The sequence below is a fragment of the Pleurodeles waltl genome, chromosome 1_1, assembly GCF_031143425.1.
Source record: "Pleurodeles waltl isolate 20211129_DDA chromosome 1_1, aPleWal1.hap1.20221129, whole genome shotgun sequence".
NCBI classification, from domain to species: domain Eukaryota; kingdom Metazoa; phylum Chordata; class Amphibia; order Caudata; family Salamandridae; genus Pleurodeles; species Pleurodeles waltl.
In genome coordinates this window covers 624,099,307-624,122,437 of record NC_090436.1, presented here as the reverse complement: position 1 = coordinate 624,122,437, position 23,131 = coordinate 624,099,307, and positions in this window count along the sequence as shown.

Here is a 23,131-nt window from a genome sequence, read left to right as displayed (position 1 = left end):
GCCCCTATCTGACTCTATAGAGACCAGAAACCCGAACCTTGGTATCAGTCCCTAAGTAGTAGTTTTGCAACTGTGAGACTGTGGGGTAGGCTTCAATCCAATGACTGAAAACACACACAATCACCAACACGTACTTCAATCATCCACAAACAGGCATTTCAATGAAGTACATTTGCATTTTGCTGAATGGACCACCAGCTCTCCCAATGTGGCTCAAAGTTACCACTGTCCCTTTTCCAGCATTCATCTGTTGACAGATGATGCACCTGTGACAAATGACTTCGGCAGCATGTCTGAATTTTGGATTGAACGATCATTGCATCCCTTCCAAGGTGAGCCTGTCCATGATACAGCCTGGCAAACTGAGATAGAAGGCTGTTTGGTAGGACTAGTTTTCCTTCCTCTGAGACCCACAAATCATCAGCTCTTTGTACACATTGCATTCTTTGCCAGGAGCGTTTTTCTTCTTTGCTTGCACGACTCTGTAATGTCTTTAACTCATCTAATGTGTCGACCACCCGTAACGCAAGGTTTAAACATGTGTCATTTTCAGTTTGCGGTAACAATTCCCATTGCTCCTTGAACGATATACAGTTCAATGCGCAAAACCTTGCGACTTGATCTGCATAACCGTTTCCCATGGACACAAAGTCTTGTGATCTAACATGAGCATTGCATTTCACCACGGCAATTTCAAGAGGTAACTGAATCGCATGTAACAAGTCCTTTATTTGTTCACCATTTTTCACAGGAGAACCAGAAGAGGTCATGAAACCTCTCTGTGACCAAAGTTGGCCAAAATCATGTACAATTCCGAATCCGTATCTGCTGTCAGTATAGATAGTGACTATCAAGTTCACAGCTGCGTGGCATGCCTTGGTAAGGGCAATTAATTCTGCCACTTGAGCGGAAAACACTGTCTCGAGCCAGGAGGCTTCAATGATACCAGCTATGGTACATACCGCATAACCAGCTCTCAGTGTTCCAACAGAATCTCTTAAACAGGACCCATCAACAAACATGATACAGTCATTTTCTTTCAACTGTGTGTCCTGAATGTCTGGACGTGGTTTGGTACATAGTTCAGTTACCTCAAGACAGTCATGTTCAAACTCTTCCTCATTGTTAATTTCAGTGTTTTCAACAGGAAGTAAAGTTGCCGGGTTCAACACGATACACCGTTTAAGTGAGACATTTGGTGACCCCAGTATGATTGTCTCATACTTAGTAAGATGAGCATTTGTCATGTGCTGAGTTTTAGTTCGAGTCAACAAAATTTTAACTGAATGCGGAACCATTACTGTTAGGGGGTATCCCATGACTATGCCTTCACATTGCGTAAGGCTCTGACCAACTGCTGCAACTGTGTGCAAACAACCCAGTAAGGCTGCTGCGGCGGGGTCCAGGGAGACTGAAAAATATGCTACAGGGCGATTTGCACCTCCATGGGCCTGTGTTATGACAGACAAAGAACAAGCATCACGTTCATGACAGAACAACAGAAAAGGCTTCGTATAATCAGGCATTCCTAATGCTGGTGCCCTGCACATGCATTCTCTTAACTCCATGAATGACTCAAGCTCTTCCTTAGACAAAACTATGGTATATGGCTCATCCTTGATTTCTTTGCCTGTCAGTTTTATCAAGGGTTTTGAGATGATCGAGAAGTTGGGTATCCACTGACGACAGTAGCCCACCATTCCTAAAAACATCCTGACATCTCTTTTTGTCGTTGGAGGGTTCATTTGCAAAATGGCTGTTATTCTTTCCTTTGATATTCTCCTGGACTCTCTTTCGATCAAATGCCCTAGGTATTTCACCTCTTTCTGACAGTATTGTAACTTCCTAGGTGACACCTTGTGCCCATTCTTTCCCAAATGATTCAGTAAGGCAATGGTATTCTATTTACAATTGTCCCTAGTTTTGGATGCAATCAGCAAATCATCAATGTACTGCACTAAGGTCGAATTAAAAGGCAATATCAAGGACTCCAAATCCCTTTTCAATATCTGATTGAAGATGGACAGTGATTCAGAAAACCCTTGAGGAATTCTGCACCAACTGTACACCTTATCCAGGAATTTGAAACTGCACAAAAATTGACTGTCCTCATGAAGAGGTATCGAAAAGAAGGCTTGTGAGAAGTCTACAACAGTAAACCATTCAGCATCACAGGGAACCTGGAACATGATTACTGCTGGATTGGGCACCACAGGGCAACATTTTACCACAATTTCGTTTATTTTCCTCAAATCCTGCACAATTCGAACTTTCCCACAGGGTTTCTTCAAACCCATTATGGGAGAGTTACACAGACTGCTCAAAACCTCTTTCAGGACTCCCTGTCTCAGAAAATCTGCAATTATTTGTGACACTTCAATGAGAACGTCTTGTGTCATATGATATTGTGGCACCTGAGGGAACACCACATTTGGCTTTATCTGGACCTTAACTGGTTCTACCCCTTTTATTAGTCCTACTTCTTTTCCGGTCAGGTCCCATACTTTCTCTGTTACCGTCCCCTGCAACTCGACAGGTAGATCAATCATGGTAAGCATCGGGAACAGGGTAATCAAAGGGTAATCCTCATTGGCTGTCCCTGTGTCTTCCTCTGAGAACTGACCTTCATCTCCTTCATCGTCACTATTTGTCTGTACTTTGATTCCGTCATTGGAACAGGTAATCGAACATTTTGTCTTGCACAGTAAGTCCCTTCCCAGTAGGGATACCGGACTTGAATTGCAGACTACAAACCTATGTAGCCCTTGAAAGTTGCCGATCTCAACCTGTACTGGATCTGTAATCGGGTTTGTCAGATACTGGTTTGCTACTCCGACCACCCTTATGGTACGCCCTGAAAGTGGCAATTTTGGAACCTCTGCACTTCTGACTGTAGAGCGTGTCGCTCCGGTATCAACCAAAAATGAGACCTTAGAGCCCATCACTTTTCCTTCTAAATATGGACCCCTTTGATCCACCTCTAAGGATGCTGCAAGCCTGCACTCTTCACTGTCTGAGCTATCGTCTGACCATTCCCCATTCATGCCATTTTCACCTCGTAATGGGAACTGTTGTACTGTATTATTTTGACTCATTACCTGACCTGTGACCTGTTGAGGATGCATCACCTGTTGCTGTCCCATCGGAGCTATTGGTAATTGCATTTGCTGTCTAGGTACCACAGGAATCTGCTGTTGTACTGGTTGCATTTGCACTGACTGAAAACGCGGCATTTGCATCTGCTGCATGGGCTGTACACCTTGCATTTGTAACAGATTGTTCTGAAAATTCGTGTTTTGATGTCTCATTTTTGGGCCTGTACATTTTGTAATGTACCAACATTAGCACTTTGCTGAACAACACCATCCTGCACCATATTCGGGCACTCCCATTTCCAGTGCCCCACGCCCCCGCACGCGTGACATGGTGACATCTTTTTTCGCCCCTTGTACGTCATTTTGAACCACAACAGTATTCAAGTCTGGACCGCGATTCACAAACCCTCGGCCTCGACCTCTCGGCTGTGTCTGAAACACACCATTCATTTGTGGTTGTTGCTGTATCATCTGTTGAACTCCATTTCCCTGTATTCCTGCCTGTGCAGCCCTTATCTGCATCACCATCACTTTCTCTTTCAACTTTTTCTGTTTCAACTCAATCTCATCACTACAGTATTTTGCATACTGTAACACTCGGGCTATCTATCTGAGGAAGCGGCAGGGGCAGGAGCCAAGCCCCCGTGCCGATTGGTCTGTGCAAGGGGGCAGGAAGCGGCCCCTTTAAAAAACATTCGCGCGCCCGCTGCCGCGGGACGCGCTATCTATCTGAGGAAGCGGCAGGGGCAGGGGCAGGAGCCAAGCCCTGTGCCGATTGGTCTGCGCAAAGGGGTGGGAAGCGGCCCCTTTAAAAAACATTTGCGCGCCTGCTGCCGCGGGACGTGCTATCTATCTGAGGAAGCAGCAGGGGCAGGAGCCAAGCCACCGTGCCGATTGGTCTGCGCAAAGGGGTGGGAAGCGGCCCCTTTAGAAAACATTTGCGCGCCCGCTGCTGTGGGATGCGCAGCGGGCGAAGCCCGGGCCAAGGGCGGGCCCGTCCTGCGCCCGGCAGCGACCGGAGGAGGCCGGGCTAGGCCACATCTCTTTATTTTCTCTTTTTGTACTCAAGATTGCCACTGCTGGCCGATAGCAGAGGGTCTGAGGAGCCCACAGTCTCATCCCTGGTGAGGGGTTTCCAGCTGAATAACAGTGGGTGGGGCTAGTAGGCCAATTGCACTATCAACTAAATGTTTAATCAAGGTACCCGAAAACAAGAGGGAAAGATGGGCAGACGGAAAGGGGAGGGAGCGGAAGAAAAGCATGGGTCTAACAAAACCCTAGATGGTTTTCTACAAAAAGCCGTCGGGCGTTGGAAAAAGAGATAGAGCTGGTAGAGCGCTGCTTAGCCGTCCCCTCTTCTACAGCCAACAGTTCATCCTATGCTGGCTTCGACTCGCAGCCCCCCCTGCCTACAGTCTTGCAGCCTGTGTCAACTACTCCCCCCACCTCACCCTCTAGTAACTCCCAGGTGCACCAGGCAGAAATTCTGAACAATCCCAATGCCCTCATTGTACCAACCTTGTTGATTCGGAGCCCTTCCAAAGGAGGGTCCCCAACTGCAGCAGATCCCAATAGTAAAGGTAAAAGGAAACGAAGGGAGCCCGTCATAAAAAATAAACGCACCAGGATCTTGAGCCCCCCCTACCCAGGCCGGTCTTCTAACAAAGACGAGACCCTAACCTCCTTAGAAAACGCCAATGGTCGACAGGCAACCGATCACATAAGGGATCTTATAAGTGAAGAGCTTACTAAGCTGCTCCTTCACATAGCAGCCCAGCTCCAAACGATTGAGGATAAACTGGAAGGCTTTATCAAGAACCAGCTGCCAGCACCTCCTCCAACCGCAGAAACCCAATCTTTCTCCCACCATTCTCATCTTAACCAAACCCATGCCAATGTCTGTAGTTTCCTGCTCAAAGGACCAAGAGTCTTCTCCTTCCCATAAATCAGGAAGGAAATATACCCATTAGTGCAGCCAACAACCCAAAGTATAACCCTGCTAAGATTTCAGTCCCCCTTCCAGAAAGAATTGTTCCCTCTAACAGCACAGCATCTAATGTTGGTGCTGCCCATTCAACATATGACTATCGTTCAATAGGCCCCCTGAAGAGGGCCCAGACCAATGTTAGGTATGGATTGAGAGCGTTGCATCTTCCACCGGAGGCTTGCCCATACGTCCTTATCATTACCAATGTCCCCGAACTTAAAACTAAAACCCTGGAATCTTTTACTGAACTAAAAAATAAGGTCATACATTGGTTACATGCAAATGCGGGGTTTGCATTTTCTATGATACCCTCGATATTAATGGTGAGAAGGGTGGGGTGGGTGGGCTCCTTGGAAAAGATTGGTACAGGGTACAGGGTACAATGGGAGTTATTAACCTCAACTCACCTGGTCTTGTTCAGCTACTCCTTTCACATGCAAATAGACCCTATCCTTTAGCAGGGGCTGTTTCTTTATGCAGACTACAAGCGTTTTATCCTCCATCCGCGACATTTGCAAATAGCAAGCCGCCATTGGTGCACAGAGTCTCCCCCGGCTCCCAGTCACAGTCTAACCTCGAATTAGGCCCTAGATGCTCCTCGGTCCCTCTCTCTGATATAGATTGACTAAGTGTCGGATCACGGGGTGTGGTCATGAGTAGCCATGAAACTGAGCACACTGCTTACCCGGCCCATAGTGCCTTTACTCCATCCACACCGTTTTCTTTGACAGATCATGGCAATCTGGGAATTTCCCAGAGTACCACATGCCCAGCCAATGAGGAGAGAGATCCACCCACGACAAATGCCCCCTGCATCTCTGGGCCTACCCCCTCTGTCAATTTAATAGATATGAATATGACTGGCGTAGTATACAGCGGGGCGACCAATTCACAGGGTAAGGAAAAAAAGGGTCATTGTATGTCTGTGGGGAACAGTAAGGCTACTGGCTACACCTCCCCTTTCAGGGTGCAATCCCCGAGAGAAGTTGGTCATGCTAAAACAAATGTTCTTAACACGGTTCTTAGCTGGAACATAGCTGGGCTGGAGAGTAAACTGCAAAGTCCTGGATGGGGCCAATTTATTGACGAACATCAGATCTGTCTATTCCAAGAAACCTGGGCACTGGGACCCAAACACAGATCAGGCTTCAAAAGCTATTGGGTGGCAGCACGTAAGACGTCTTCTGGGAGATCATCGGGGGCTACTAATATGGCTAAGTAGTTCTCTTAGGTGCAAGGTTGAAGTTATAGATATGGGCTGCCCCGATTTACAGGCCTTACCAGTATCAATTCTTGAGGAGAGATCCTTGCTAATAATTAATATCTATAATAGAAGTGTGGGCAGTCACTACGACTCTGACGCCCTTTCCTCATTGGATACCTTTCTTCACAACAATATCTCATCCCATTTCATCCTGATTGCAGGGGACTTCAATGTTACATTTGAGCCCAATTCCTTGGTCCAAGAGCTATACAAAGAAGAAGATGCTCATTGGGGTAGCCCTCAGTTAGCTGCAAATAAAAGACCGAGATTGAATAAAACAGCGCGCCTAGTGGCTGATATTACACTAACATGCGGTCTCCGAGCTTGCAATGGTCGCTCCCGCTCTAACTTGCACCCCACTTTTAGGCGTGGAGTGCATAGGAGCCAGATTGATTAAATACTTCTTGACATTCGACTGTGGGGCCACATGTCTGATATGAGGGTACAAGAGCACGATGAGAGTGACCACGACCCGTTGATTCTATCGATCAGAGGCCTCTTCTCTGCGCTTGAATCACCCCATACAAAGGCATACGCACAACAGCTCGTCTTATCAAATAACAGACGCAATGTAAAATGGGAGTCTGTTATTACATCCCCTGAGCACCTCTCATTAATATATAACTTACTAGCTGATCAAATGGAACGTATGATTCTACACAATGAGGACGGTGATGGTGAAGGGCTATTAGCAGCCCACACCGATCTGTTTAATTCTTTAAAGTATCTCTTCACAAAAGAGATTATCAGTAAACCTAAGAAAAAGGGCTGTGCACGGTGGTTCAGTAACTCATGCAGGGAAGCACAGCTTAACTTATTGAGATTACTAAAAGAAGGCCACGCAGAGCTTATAAGAAAAGCTAGGAAGGACTATAAACAGGAATGCTCCAAGGCGCGTAGAAGCTGGGAAGAGGCCAGATGGGCAGCTATCCTGGAGACTGCCAAAACAAATGACACTTTCAGGTTCTGGAAACTGATAGCAGATGACTGTAGAGACCCCGCCTCCTTACCCGGCTCTTCAATTCTCTCAGCAGTATGGGCGGAGCCTTTTGGTCAATTATACGAAGGTCCATCTGAAGTATCTTTTAGGACCCGCGACGATCCCATAACCCACGGGGCCACCCCGATTAAATTTACTTTAGCCGAAACTAGAGCTGCAATTGAGTCATTGAATTGGGGAAAGGCCCCTGGCCCTGATAAAATCCCGGGCGATTTATATAAGACAAGACCTGATATATGGGCACCTTATCTCAACCTAATCTGCAATGCAGTTGCAGCAGGAGCTCCTGCCCCATCTTCCTGGAAAGGGCCCGAGATAGTTCCCATCTTCAAGAAAGGTAGTCCCAATAATCCTGCCAATTATCGACCGATATGTTTATTTGATAACTCACCAAAAATCTATGCAAAACAGCTTTTGTCTCATCTAGACGAATGGATCTTGGAGTGTGAAGCCTTATCTGATTTACAAGCGGGGTTTAGACCCGCTGTTAGCACCATAGACCAAGCTGTAAGATTCCTGGCAATCAAATGGAAGAACGTGGACTTGGGGGGGGGGGGGAATTTGTATGTGGTTTTCATCGACCTTAGAGCCGCTTTTGATTTGATTCCCAGGAATATGCTCTGGTTAACACTTTCCAATATGGGGGTCCCATCCGGCCTTTTGAAACTCATTACTAGACTACATGATAACACGTATGCACAAATCAGATGCGGCAAGGAGGGTGAACTGACAGACCCTGTAGCTATCAAAAGAGGAGTCAGACAGGGCTGTGTCTTGGCCCCCACTCTCTTTCTGCTTTATATAAACAACTGCATCCACTATTTAGAGAATTGTATTAATGACTCGCCCAAACTGGCTGGAAAGAAAATTCCGTGTCTGCTATATGCAGACGACACAATTCTGCTAGCTAAATCACCAATGGGAATCCAAAATCTGGTCAACCAATTCTGTGACTTTTGCAGAGACTATGGGCTGGATGTCAACGTCAAGAAAACGAAACATATGATTTACAGCACCTCAAGGAAACAATCTTGTGCAAGAATAGTAATAAACTCAATCCCGTTGGAAAAAGTGGAAGAATTTGATTACCTAGGTATCAGGCTAACCAATACAGGTAATTGGGAGGCAGCTATTGACAAAGGGGCACTTATCATAAGTCAAAGAGGTGGGGCACTAGTACGCAGATCTAGAAAGGCACCGAGCCCCCCCGAATACAATTGCGTAGATTTACAATGTCCAAATCCGTGCGGCAGCCCTGTATGGAGTGGAACTTTGGGGTTCGCACAGAAAACTGGACTTCCTACAAACTAAAGAAAACCAATTCCTCAGACAGGTTTCCAGGTTAGGGAAAGGCACACCAATGACCCCTCTCAGGCTCGACCTAGGATTAAATAGTATTAAAACCATAGCAGCCATGAGACCCCTCTCCTACTGGATCCGTCTATGGAAAACTAACGAACTTGAACCATTCAGGGTGGCAATAAGAGAACTTATAGTACTGCCCCAAGGACCAAAAACAATCCTTTGGCTGAAGGAGATGAAAGCTGCCTGGGACAAATTAGGATTTCCCCACTATTGGAAACACCCTGAACTGATCCCTACTAACGCAAGGCAACCTGTTAAAAGGAGATATTGGGAGAAAAACAATGAAGATTTTCTGCATCACAACAGGGCGGGCAGGCTAACAACAGAATTCCTCCAGCTTAAACACGAACCCAGGCCCAAGATCTTCATGGATCGTCCTATGTCTGCATATGCTCGTGCCCTACTCCTCCAACTAAGATATGGTACCCTGCCTATTAATAGTTACACGGCTCGTTGATCATCAAGTATCTCTCTGACTGACAGATGTATACTCTGCCATCATTGTAAGGAAACAATTGAGCATATGCTGTTTTTCTGCCCCCTATATAAGATCCCTAGAGTGAGGTGGATCATTCCTCTCTGCAAAAACGTATTATTGCAGGACCGAGCTAACGCCATCAGAATATGCAGATATGACACATCTATATTGGTAGTTAGCTCAGTCACCAAATATTTATCCGAAGCCTGGTCCATCTGTCGTAGGTATATCTATCCACGGGTCCCTGAGTCAGCTAGGCACTTCTCATGTTTACAGAAGGAAGTTTTAACAAGAAATATTTATTTCTGATTCTTAACTTTTAATTCTCAGATATGTTTTGTACTATGATATTGAAGTGAATCTTATTTAACACTCATGTGGTCTCTTTAGGAACCTTTTTAAGGGCTTGCGATCCCTTTTAGTCTAATTGTTACGATACTTTATACACATCTGCATAAGGGACACATGTCTAATATTTAAGTATTTATTATATTGTATGACTCATTTTGTATTTTAAATATGCTCAAAGCCTTAGTGCCAAGGGGCACATTGTTGATATTCATCTGATTGCCGGATACTACGTTTTACTACTACTATGTATGTTTGTTAGTGTAAATTTCAACGGCTCAAATTTATTTTAATGGTCTAAATGTTTAGACCGAATGAATATATGATAAATAAAAATAATACGGTAACACTTCATCAATCGGCTTCGCTTGCCAACAAATCAAATGATTCTTAATCATCTGACTAACTTCTGGTCTCAACCCTTCGACGAATCTAAACACAAGATGGTTCTTGTCCTTCGGTTCAATAGTCTCAGTACCACTATAGTGTTTGAAGGCTTTTAACAACCTTTCATAGTAAGCATGTATCGATTCCTTAACCTCTTGAGAGGGCGGGTCGATTTTCTGCCAATCAGTCACTTTCAGCGACACCTTTTGCTTCAAAAACTCAATCACCTTATGATAATACTTCATCACCTCTTCAGAGGGTGCCACGGTCACCTTATCTCTTGCCGGCTCCTTCATCGGACAATCTACCCCTCTCTTGCATTCAAGCCACAAATCAGGCGGAACAATGATCTCAAACAAGGTATTCAAGTCTTCCCAAAGACACTTTGCAAGTTTCACAAATCTGTCTGTCTGCTGATACCACTCGATCGGTTTCTCTCTCAATCTGGGATAATCATTGGTAAAAGATAGCATGTCTCCTCTGGACCACGGTACATGGACTAAGACACCACCAGCTGTCTCTCTCATAGGTAATATTTTTACTGAATCCACATCGGGGGAGGCCTTAGCTTGGTTAGACCCTAGACTGTCACCCTTTTCCTTATCTCTTTTCTTTGCCCACCTGCCTTCCCATTTTTCCAGTGCACCCCAAATTTGCGCACTTTTCAACAATTCTTTCAAATGTGCCTTCATTCCAGCAGACCTCATGTGCTCAAAATCTTTGGAGTCAAAGTCTAATCTGTAACTTCTTTTCAGATGTTTAGTGTTTCCGATGTCAATATTGTATTTCTCTGCCAAATTCGCTAATCTCTGATGCACCTTGCCTACTTCTTTGGTAATCTTAGGACACAGGAATCTTAATTATGCTTCCGTGTAGGACTCCAATCTGTTTACTCCCATCGTACCTTCCACTAATTCAGCAGCTTCTGCCCCAAATCTTACAAGGTTAGGTACTCGTCTTGCTTTTCCTTTTCTGGTTCGACTGCAACCACTGCAGCCTTTTGTGGAGTATAAGTCTTCTCTAGCCATTCATTTAGCTGTTGGACTGTGAAACCCTGCAGTGAAATGTTCCCTGCTTGTATCATCGGTGAATGTGAGGTGTTCGTACTCATTGTCTGTGGAGTTAAAACTCCTAACCCTGCTTGACACATTGCTTCTATGGGTGCCCCCACTGGACTAAGGTCCATTAAAGACCTCGGCTGTTCAACTGCTTGCTCTCCCGGGGCCATTATCTGGGGAGTTCCCATAGACCCTCCTCTTGAGTCATCACTCCCTGATCACATACGCCAGTTTTGCCCTGCGCATACAATGGCACTGGTGGACCGACAGTAATTGGCAACGATATGGCAGCAGGTGTCTGACCTGGTCCCAGACTCCGTGGAGCAGTAACTCCATAGGTCTGTTCCAAGGTACCCGGGACAGGTACTAATGGCGGACCAGCTACTGGGTTATACCCTGGTATCAGCTGTGGCTGCGGTTGGGACAGTAATTTCGGAGTTGACTCAATCTGTACTAATTTTGATTTTGTGTATATCGGGTCTGGCGGTACTATCAGATTTGTAGTAGTCTCAAGTACTGGAATGTCTGGGTAGATTCTCTGTATCTGCGGTGGAGGTTGCAACTGTATCGGTATGTCTGGTGCAGTGGGTACACTGACACCATTCTGTATCGAAGCCGTATCACTAGTCTGTACCGTATCAGTAACTCCCTTTTCCTGCGTCTGGTTCCGAGGATCCATGCTAGTGCTTGGAGCACTATCGCTCACTGCATAAGGTGGCGGGCGATCATGTAATAATCTGTCCATGAATTCCTCATTGTCTGAATCATCTTCCTCTTCCCAAGGTCTTTTATTCTCTTTAGATTTGCCTGAGTCTTTGTCTGTCTTACAGGAGGCTTTCTTTCCCTGCGTTTCTTCTCCCTGTGTTATTGCTGGGAACAGTTTTAGTCCGTCAACAATTCCCCTTCTCCACATTTTATTCTCATTATCCCATCTAGCCTCAGCATAGGATTTTTCTGCCCTTCTCAGCCTTCTATGAAACCTTTCTTGTCTATGTTTAAGAGCCATCAAATCCTAAATCGCTAAAGCCTCATATTGAGCTGGCCTCGGAGGTGGTTTCTGTGTACTTAACATCCACCTTAAGTTTTCCAGCACCTTTGGGTTGAACGTCCCATGCTCCGGAAATGCTAAACATCCCTTCTTCTCTGTTAATTTGCGCCACTGCTTCATCCGTAAACATGGCGCAACACCCTTCTCTTCCATAACCATATAAGCTGGAGTACCCTCGGGTGGTGTAGGCTCCCCATCAGTTGCTATGATATATGTGTCTCCCTTCAGAGCACTCTTAAATGCTTTAACAAAATTAATTTTTGCGATTTTCCATTGTTTTGTGTTTAATCAGAAGTGACTTAGTTCCATGGACACTCTTCACCCACCTTTCTTAACCTATTGCCTCTCACGGACGGCAGCCAATCCGTGCGCGACCCCTCTCGACGACTGACCTATCTCAGCGCGGCACCACTGACGTCACTCTCACACACACACTGCAGCTGACAAAGTCTTGCTGCTCATCCGCTCCTCACTGAACCCACACAAACTAATGCAAATTATTGCGAGCACCTTAAAAGACAACACAAGTCAGCCGGTTTACTACAGGAAGGGTAACACATTCGCTTCAGAACTTTACAGAGATTTCACTTGAAGTCTCAGCCGCTACCTTCTCCTTGTCAGTTCCCGCATACGCAAGCAGAATTCGACCTGCAAATTCTACTCTCGACTTGTCAATGGCTCGGCCTAGTGCACTTCAGAACTCGTCAAATCTCCATCGAAGGTTCCACACATGCATCTACTCAAACTTGACTTGTCAACCATGCCCGATTGACCTATTAAACCACACAGATTACAACATAAACCCAAGTGTCTCCTACACTTGTCAACATACTCCGGAGTCTTAGACCACGACAGGTCCGTACATAAACAACCAACCATGTGGATAATTTTGAGCACCAAGCGCCACACTCATATGAAGTACGCCGCCTTCCCTACTCTCATACTGCGGAGTACGCCTACTCCTACTAAACAACACATACTTGACCTAAATACACACAAATCTCACAATCACCTGCAAAAAGGCATAAGCTAAGCAAGCGCAAAAACCCTAAACCACACACATTATGGTGCCGAGAACATCCCCAACTCACTTAGGCAGGCTCCGAGATCCCGGGATAGTCATGGTGAACTTAGAAACCCATCATATCTCCAATTTGCATTATCACAGAAAAACAAATTTAAACAATGATTTTCCGTCCTAGGGCACACAAGGGCCAAACCGTCGCTCTGCTACCAGAACTGCTAACGCGTCCTTCTATGTTAATTTATTACACATTAGGACTCGTTTTAGGCCATATGAATCTTGTGACCCAGTGGAGAGACACCGTAGGACAAGATAACTGATCAATATGTCAAGCAATATATCAATAATGTCATCAATATTTACCATCACAATGCACTTTACTTTGGATGAAGACATTAATCAAATTGTCGACGCAACCATGACCTTTCAGCCATGAATAACCCCACCTTTTGATAGAATTTTATGAATTTTATTCCCTATTGATTACAATCAACGAGCAGAAGGGTTAATCTCAATACCAAGAAGCAAAAGAGCATAGTCACAATATGGCAACTGTGATAAGATTTCATTAATGCAAGAATCACAAACATAAGAACATAGCACGGCGCGAACATAGATCAGAATACAGCAAATGTCATATACGTCTCTGTTCAGCAAAGCGTAACGTCAGTCATTTGTCTATTTGCGTCAGTCAGAGTGAACTCCTATCCTAACCGCTAATTAGCATCAGCATGTTGGACTTCATGCAAAACAATTTAGAACATCAATTTAGAAAACATCTAGCTATGGTCTCTATCAAAATGAGCAGTTGGTACCTAGAAAGGAAAAGCAAACAGACAAATTACAAATTGCATTTACCCTCCAAGGATTAGGTCAGCACACAGGATCAGTCTTCGTCTTCAGGACATCAGTCAAAACGCCATCAGTCGAAACTCGTCTAAAGGACAGGGGACACTTCCCTCATAAGGAGGAGAAATGCAAAGGGCAGTCTATGGGTGAGGATGATTTAATAAGTCTCAAGTCACCAAACAGAGTGACAAAGTTTCTGGATAAAATCAATAGCATTCCCTACCTAGTTCTGACGACCCTCCTGTGACATGGGTTTTCATCCCTTTTCCATAATACCTTCCCCCAAAATTCTATTGGACATTCACTATACCCCACTATCATTAACCTATCAAATTATGCATTAGGTGATTCCAATTGTCACCCCACGATAATTCATAACATTTTGATTGGTCTTCATAATTGACGCCTTCGGAGGTGGCACATCCTGGGGTTTACTTCACCGTTTGGCACGTCTTCTCGGGTCATGAGTTCCTTTGTCCATGGTTTAAACATCCTTGTTCATTACATTAATCTACTTTTGTTTCAACTTTGTATATAAACTCATACTAAAGCAGCAAGCATGCGGATGAGAACAGAATCCGTACTGATACATTCATATTTCCAAGTTGAAGAAAAAGAACATTTGCAGGGTCATGGCCCTTTGCGAGTCAGCACACTGAAAAAACAGGAAAATGCTTTTAATATGAGAGCTAGGCAGCTAAATCCACAGCTCACGCTAACTTAAGGCCTATAGGATTTTCAATGCAATATCGTAAATACTAATACAAGCTTGATTAATCATATCATAACAATTTTACTCATTACTGTCATTAGTTCACATTAGTAGCTCCACATATCATAGTCATAATTCAAATGCACGTTAAGCAAATCACTAATTATTGTCGCTTTCTATGCAGCATCGTTAAACATTGATATAAGCATTTTCGTATTTAGTATATGTATTATTTAAACTACGCTCTCTCAGTTCATCCTGACAAAGATTGTATTTGTTGCTTGAGAAGGATTTTCACCCCTCTCAGTCAAAAACTCAATTTCTTACACTCTGCTTGTGTTCATATTGTTTCATTTTATTCTAGACCCTTCGGTGGTTGTCTCTTGGGTCCAGGATTTTATCTTATATTTTTTGTTTCTACTTTCTCTTTCCTGCTACAATGTTGTTCAAAGAAAATAGTTTCCCTTTTGTATGGGGCAGAGAATCTGTTTAGTAAGTTTGAAATAGCTATGGTTTTCTATTTGGCCTGGATAATCTTTCCTCTGCCTTCCCTATGGTATGCTAATTATTTTTCCACGATTCAGCCATCTCCCGCCACCAAACACATTTGAGTGTAATAGTTTTTAATCAAAATGGTCCAGATTTTACCTCAGTATTTCCCTTACCGAAATCACTCACCCAAAAAGCCACATGTCTACTGACATGGACAGTAACAGTATGCATCCCTGGATGGGTCCAAACATCTGTGTCTTGCATGTAAATTCTGTCTCTTTCCGGCAGGGTTCTCAAGTCCTTGTGTCATCCTCCTGTGTTGGCTCTCCCCGCAAACCAGCCTTGTCTTTCATCGATTTCTTTCACCAATGCTTTCAATCCTGATTTCTTGTGCTTCGTCCTTCTTCTCTCCCTCTTTAATTCTCTTCCTGACTTTTAATTCACTTTCTGTTCCTCTTAACTTAATTTTACTATCTTTTTCAGGTGCTAACTCTTCCTCTGTGGCTCAATGCATCAACCTGACATCAGCAGACTAAGGTAAGCAACCTAGTCTATCGCCAAAAATCTCCTTTAGATCTTTCCATTCTGAATGAATGCAGAGAAATATGACAGAAGATCTATATCTCCCTGGTTGCTTCTTTTACTGTTTTGTGAAACTGGCACCTTGTTGTAAAGGCAATTGTAAACACCTTTAACTACCACTATAAGTCTCTAGTAAATGGGTACCTAGGTACCCAGGGCATGGGGTATTAAGGGTAGGCCCCTGAGGGCAGTAGCACTGATTGTGCCACCCTCTAGGGCCATGCATCCAGATGCACCAAGTATTGCCATAGAAGGGTGAGTGTCCTGGTGCAAACCTAAAATGCAAATTTGACATAGCACACTGCCTGCATTCCATGTTCTCTATACACTGCCTATCATATAGGTACGTCACTCCTCTGGCAGGTCTTTCAGCCCTACGGCAGGGTGCACTATGTTATATTTGAGGGCAAGCTGCATGAGCAATATGCCCCCACTGGGTCCTTGCCAAACCTGGGACATAGTGAGTCAACAGAGCAGCCATTTTAATATATGTGCTGGAAACTGGTGCACACGAGTTTCCCAGCTACATGATGGCTACTCTGAACCCTGGTTTGTTTGGTGTCAAACAACTCATAATGATGAATCCAAACTGGTGCCACTATTAGATTTACCCTTAAATGTACCCAGGGGTCACCTTAGAAGTGCCCCCTGCAGAAGCTAACTATCCTGGCATAGTTGCTGACTGGTCCTACCTAGCTGCCACCTCCAGAAAGCCAATATACAAACCTTGGGGGAGAGTCCTGCCCCTCCAGTTTGTAAGACAATGCCCTTCCTGGGTGGAGGAGCTAACACCCCCTCCCTCAGGATTGTGCACTGTCCTGGCAGTGAGCTTCGTAGGGCTTACCGCCCTTGAAACTCGACCCCCAAGCCTGCTGCTAGCAGCAGATGGCCTCCCCCTTTGCAAACCCCTACTTTTGGTGGGAGCAAAGGCTGGAAACCTCACAAACGGTATGAGGAGTGACCTCACCTGCCATGCACCACCCATAAGGTGTTGCCTGTGAGGTGAACCCCCAATTATATTATCCTCCATCTTGGATGGAAGGAAAATAGCCAACTAGGTTTAGGGCAGTGACCCTTCCCACAGGAAGTGGTCACTATAGTGGGTGTAGCCACCCAAAGGTAAGTGTCCCATTGGACACTATCAGGTTCCTCCTAAAACACCCACTAAATTCAGTATATAATGGGCACCCCTAGACAAAGAAATCAGATTTGAAAGGACAAAGAGAAGACAGCATCAAGAAGAACTAAAGCATCAGAACTGTGGACCAGCTGCACGAGAGAAAGACATCAAACCCTGCCTGCTGCACCTGGGTCCTGATAATCACCGCTGCGGAGGAGCTGACCACTGGACTGACCTTGAGAAATCCAGAGTACCTCCAGGCTTTGCCAATAGCCTGAGATCTCCCTTCTGAGTGGAGGTACCTCTCCGCAACCGGCCAATATCTCCCAAATCAGAAATTGCAGCTGGACCTGATGACAAAGTGATAACCATGAGGACAGACCCTGCAAGTGTGCTAAGTTTGGTGGTACTGCACCCTTCAGTGGCCGGACCGTACTAATTACCTGAGTACTGATCAGTGGATGTCGTACACCAAGAAAACCAGCTCACCCAGAGCTGAAAAGGGACCAGGAGGAAGCCCCAGTTGAGGGACTTCAGGAACACCCTGGTCTTCCCACCAGAGTGTCCCCGTTGTCCTGCAAGCGACCGACAAAGAGACCCACCTCCAGTTCGAATGAGCTCCTTTAGGCACAGCCTCTGGCTCGACGATTTGCTGTGCACCCGGCCATCCTGTGCCCTACAATGAAGAACCAGCTGTGCCTCAAGGGTCCCTCACCCCCTTACAACCTTGACACTCCAAGGGGACTCCCAGGTACCACCTTTAAATCTGCGAGAACAGACCTTTTACAAGTGGTCCCCCTCCGTGGCCTTGCATCAGCTTCAACCACCATTGCTCCTGCCACAAACGGGAGCCACCCAAACTTCTGATGTCCTCGACCTCGACCTCGACCAACCTGCAAAAGCAGAACTTGGTAAACCAAGGGCCATATTTATACTTTTTGACGCAAAACTGCGCTAACGCAGTTTTGCGCCAAAAAAATTAGCGCCGGCTAACGCCATTCTGAAGCGCCATGCGGGCGCCGTATTTATTCAATGATGTTAGCCGGCGTTAGCCGCCGGCGCTGTCTGGTGTGCGTTAAAAAAAACGACGTACACCAGGCAGCGCCGGCGTAGGGGGAAAATGGCGTATGGGCGTCCACAAATGGTGCAAGTCAGGCTGAGGCAAAAAAATCGCCACAACCCGATTTGCGCCATTTTTTTACGACGCCCATCCCCCATTGAAATGACTCCTGTCTTACCAAAGACAGGAGTCATGCCCCCTTGCCCAATGGACATGCCCAGGGGACTTCTGTCCCCTGGGCATGGTCATTGGGCATAGTGGCATGTAGGGGGGCACAAATCAGGCCCCCCTATGCCACAAAAAAAAATAAAAAAAAATACTTACCTGGACTTACCTTAATGTCCCTGGGGTGGGTCCCTCCATCCTTGGGTGTCCTCCTGGGGTGGACAAGGGTGGCAGGGGGTGTCCCTGGGGGCAGGGGAGGGCACCTCTGGGCTCATTCTGAGCCCACAGGTCCCTTAACGCCTGCCCTGACCCAGGCGCTAAAATCCGGCGCTAATGCGGGTTTTTTAGACCCGCCCACTCCCGGGCGTCATTTTTGCCCGGGAGTATAAATATGACACATATGCATCGGAGTCATTTTTTAAGACGGGAACGCCTACCTTGCATATCATTAACGCAAGGAAGGTGTTCATGCAAAAAAATGACGCTAACTCCATGAACTTTGGCGTTAGACGCGTCTAACGCCAAAGTATAAATATGGAATTAGTTTTGCGTCGAATTTGCGTCGAAAAAAACGACGCAAATTCGGCGCAAACGGAGTATAAATATGCCCCCAAATGTTTGATTTTATATGCATTTTTAAAAGTGACTGCCTATTGATTCATATGGTGCGTAATTATGCACAGAAAGACTGCATTTATTAAAACTTCAAAAATCCACATCTTAAAAGGTACTTAACCAATTTTTATAATCTTTTAGGTGATCTCATTAGTTGATCTAGTTTTTAAACCAATGTGTGGTTGCCTTCCCCCTTGCACAGTGTTTGTAGTTTTGCACACTACATAGAGGGCCAGCCTCCCTCAACTGTATTTCACTATGAATCTATAATTTTGGAGTAACAAGAACCACCTGAACACAATTGAGTTATTACCTTTATTTTGTGATAACCATGCTAACGGTACATAATCTGTACAGCAGTTAAACTGTCTATATCTCAAATAATAACTGAGCTTATCTATTTCCCATTTCATGGCCAAATGTTATTTCTCAATAATTGCATGTTTTTGTGGAAATAAATTCCTATAGAAAAATAGTATAGGTCTCTCCTCCCCATTTTCAATCCAACTAATACCTTATGGCTCCTTCACTAGAAGCATCTAAATGGCTGATTGGGGACCGAAGCAATACAAATCTTAAGGAACTGGGATGCATGGATAACCTGAACATTAGGATGCATCATTTCTTTATTTGGATGACACATCTTGCTTGACTCTGTAAGTAAAACTATTTCTGAATAGGTTCTTCAGATTGCATAATCATAAAAAGATGTCTTGGCGACCATTTGATATTCTCAGACATGGATTCCCCTAATAATACATTAAAGCAACTGGATCTGTACCTAGAATTAAAGCCCTAGATAGACAGTCTGACCTCCAACAAAACCCCAATGCCCAAGGGTCTCTTCAATTTGACTATAGCCAAGAAATTACTCTTCTGATCCCCAGGTGCATATTGTATATTAAACCTTCTGCTCAGAAGGATTTACTGAGGTCTACCAATCTAGGATACTTGATAGTCTACAACCAGAAACCAACAGAGTGCTTTCTTTCCAACCAGTCACCTGAGTGGGACAGTCATAGGGCATCCCTGGAGGCAATATCCCATAATATGACTCCAGTGACTTCAACAGACGTTTTGCAGCTTCTGGCAGATCACATGGTTTCTATTGATAGAGAGGCTAGCTGAAACGTCCCTTTTGGAACATAATTTTGCCTAAATGCCTGAGGGAAGAATACGTTAGGTGTTCCTTTGCTTTTATCTCTTCTGTTATTGCTCAAGGTCTTCTTGCTCTTGAGTAAGCATTTGCCATCTTGAGAGCTCGAGGCATGGTTAAATCATTGTATTGGCATAACCATCATTGTATTGAATTGGGCAAGGCTTCCAGGAATCATTCTTGATAGATTTGGGCCGTGATTCTGACACCATATTTTGGGACTGTGTACTTTTGGATATATGATAGTTAGAGCCAGTGCTGTATTTGTAAGCTTTTATCTTTCATGTAAAAGCCGCACATCTTACATGGAGGAAACAGTCAAACACAAAAATATCTGCATCATAAAATGCCTCAAAAATGTCAATATTTTCAATTCTGCTCCATTGACTCTCTTCGCTAGTACCCCTGACATCAGGCATGTACACCAATGGTCTCCTCCTGCTTGTCCACATCCCTCAGGATAGAAGACTAGTGGCAGGTAAATAAAATGTTTCCTATAGCCTTTCCCTCACTTTATGTTTTTTTCATTCTAGTCTAGATCCTTCTTTGGCTGTGTCTTGGTTTTAGGACTTTGTCTTATATGTTATTGTTCTCTTTGGGGGCAACCAGCACCCTCTAAATGTGCACTATCTCCAAAGCAGACAGTACGCATTCAGAGGGTTCTGGGCAGGGGCTCATCTGTGGCCCCTCCACTAGTTCTCCGCCACCCTTTTCATGGTGGGGAACAAGGTTTCAAGGTTTCAATTATCCAGGCGGTGCTGAGTTCTTGGCGCCATCTTGGCTGTCTACAAGTAAGACCACCATCAGCCCATCGGATCAATGTTCCCGATGGGGACAGACGGTGATTCCCTGGTGGGTCCGCCCACCAGTGTCATAATTAAGCTGTTAGACCACCCATAGTGCAGCAATCCTACCTTCAACGCGAGTGTGACGGTCCTCAGACCGCCAACTTGTAATGAGGCCCTTGGACTAATGTGAACACAGTTGTTTTAAAAAAAACCTTCGCTAGATCGCAATGATTCTAAAAATTTCCACCCAATCTCACAAGTTGAACTTGAGAAATTAGTTTATCATAACTACTAAAGTATGGAAAACACAATAATATTTTAGTTGCCCATCAAGTACGTGTTTATTCAGGTCAAAGAGCAAGATTTGTAAAAGTCTAAGGCCCTCATTATGAAATTGGCGGTAAATCCCACTTACCGCCATGCTGACTGCCGCAGCAGATATCCGTTCACCATATTATGACACACACACACCAATCCGTCACTATTCAGCCACACACACAAGTCCGCCACACCAAACGTCAGTGATAAACTGGCGGTATCCAAACCCACACCGTTACACCAACAGAACTATGCCCACCACATTATGACCCATGAATCACCACGGCGGACATTCAATGGCAGTAAACCACTGGCGGTACATACCCCTGCGCTCACAATACACACACTCAAACAAAACAATACCAAATTGGACAATTCAAACTACACACACTTGACACCCATACACACACCCACGCCCACACCACTATAAAACACACACCCACATTACCCACAACCCTTTATGACAACAAACCATTGGCACGAGACAGACACCACGACCACAGACAAGACCAGAGACACACAACACCATCACCTATACACCAACCACGCACCTCCCAACACACACACCAACACATCACTCTACACACCCTCACCCACACTACTCACATAACACCCATGGCACCGCAATGACACCCCAGATTCTCAGAGGAGGAGCTAAGGGTCATGGTGGAGGAAATCATCAGGGTAGAGCAACATCTATTTGGAAAACCGGTGCAGCAGATATCCATTGCTAGGAAGATGGAGCTATGGTGAAGGATCGTGGAGAGGGTCAACGCCGTGGGAAAGCACCACAGAGCAAGGGATGACATCAGGAAGAGGTGGAACGACCTACTGGGGAAGGTGCGTTCCATTGCTGCAAGACACAAGCTCGCAGTACAGAGGTCTGGTGGTGGACTCCCACCTCCTCCCCCACAACGAACTGCATGGGAGGAGCATGTCTTGCAATCATGCATCCTGAGGGCCTGGCAGGAGTTGGAGGAGGACTAGACTCTGGTAAGTCAACTCTTCACTACTTTCACCCCCCTTCCTGCATACCCTCACTCCCATCACTCCTCCACTACCCACACACCCCACCATCACAACCCACTCATCCCAATGCCAAGCCCTGCATGCCATACCAATGCTAGGACACCACTCACAGACCTGCATAAACACCTATCACTAAAGCATGCACACTAGAGATAATCAGCTGGCCCACCACACAACAAATCACACAAGGTAGAGCTGCCAGGGTAATTACAACCATAGAGGGCAACCCACCCATGCACAATATGTCAAACACAGAAACAATAACACTGCATTTACAACCCCACAGGTATCCCAGCCAATGTCACTGGAGAAGAGGTGCCAGCACTATCCAGTCCCCCCACAGAAGAGGCTCACAGTGATGACAGCAACTCTGCTCGCCTGGATCTGGATGACCAACCTGGCCCATCAGGGTCCTCCGGACAGTCAGTTACCAAGGCCACGTCACACACCACAACAGAGCCTACCCCCCCAGGAAACACCACAACAGCACCCACCCAGCGGACCCATACCTCTGTCCCCAGGACACGTCAATCATCAGTGTGTCCACCACTACAGGGACCCCAGGGCACACCTCATGCCCAAGACAATCAGCGACCTGGGGTCAGTGGGCACACGGTTCAGGGGACAGAGGCACAAGACAACAGGGAGGCTGGGAGGACTGCTGTGTGGCCGGGGGAGGACAGGCCCAGGGAACCCACTCTCCAAAAGGCACTTGCAGAGATCCTGGGAGCATACCAACATTCCCAGGATATGCTAGGCCAGATCCTGGACAATGTGCAGGAGAACAGGTGGCTGCAGGAGGGACAGTACCAGGGGATAGTGGAGGACTTCAAGGTCATTAACACCACCCTGGTCTCCGTAGCAGGGGTACTGGAAGACATGGCCAACATTATGAGGGAGGCAGTTGTACAACAGCGGGCCCCTGCCACTAGCCAGACTACTGAACTGCCCTCCACCTCCGCTGCCGCAAGTGGACAGGAGGCCCCGCCACGGGACCAACAGGCCACCAGCACCCTTCCCCCTGCAGAAGGAGAACCACCCCGCAAACGTTCCCTGCGATCCAAGCAGAAGCCAGAGACTATTGCCAAGAACCCTGCCAGGAGATAAGACTCTCCTGATTGTCACCTTTGTGTCCCACTCAGTTACCCTGTACCCCTTCAACTGCCATTGCTCCCCTTCCTATGCCCCCTT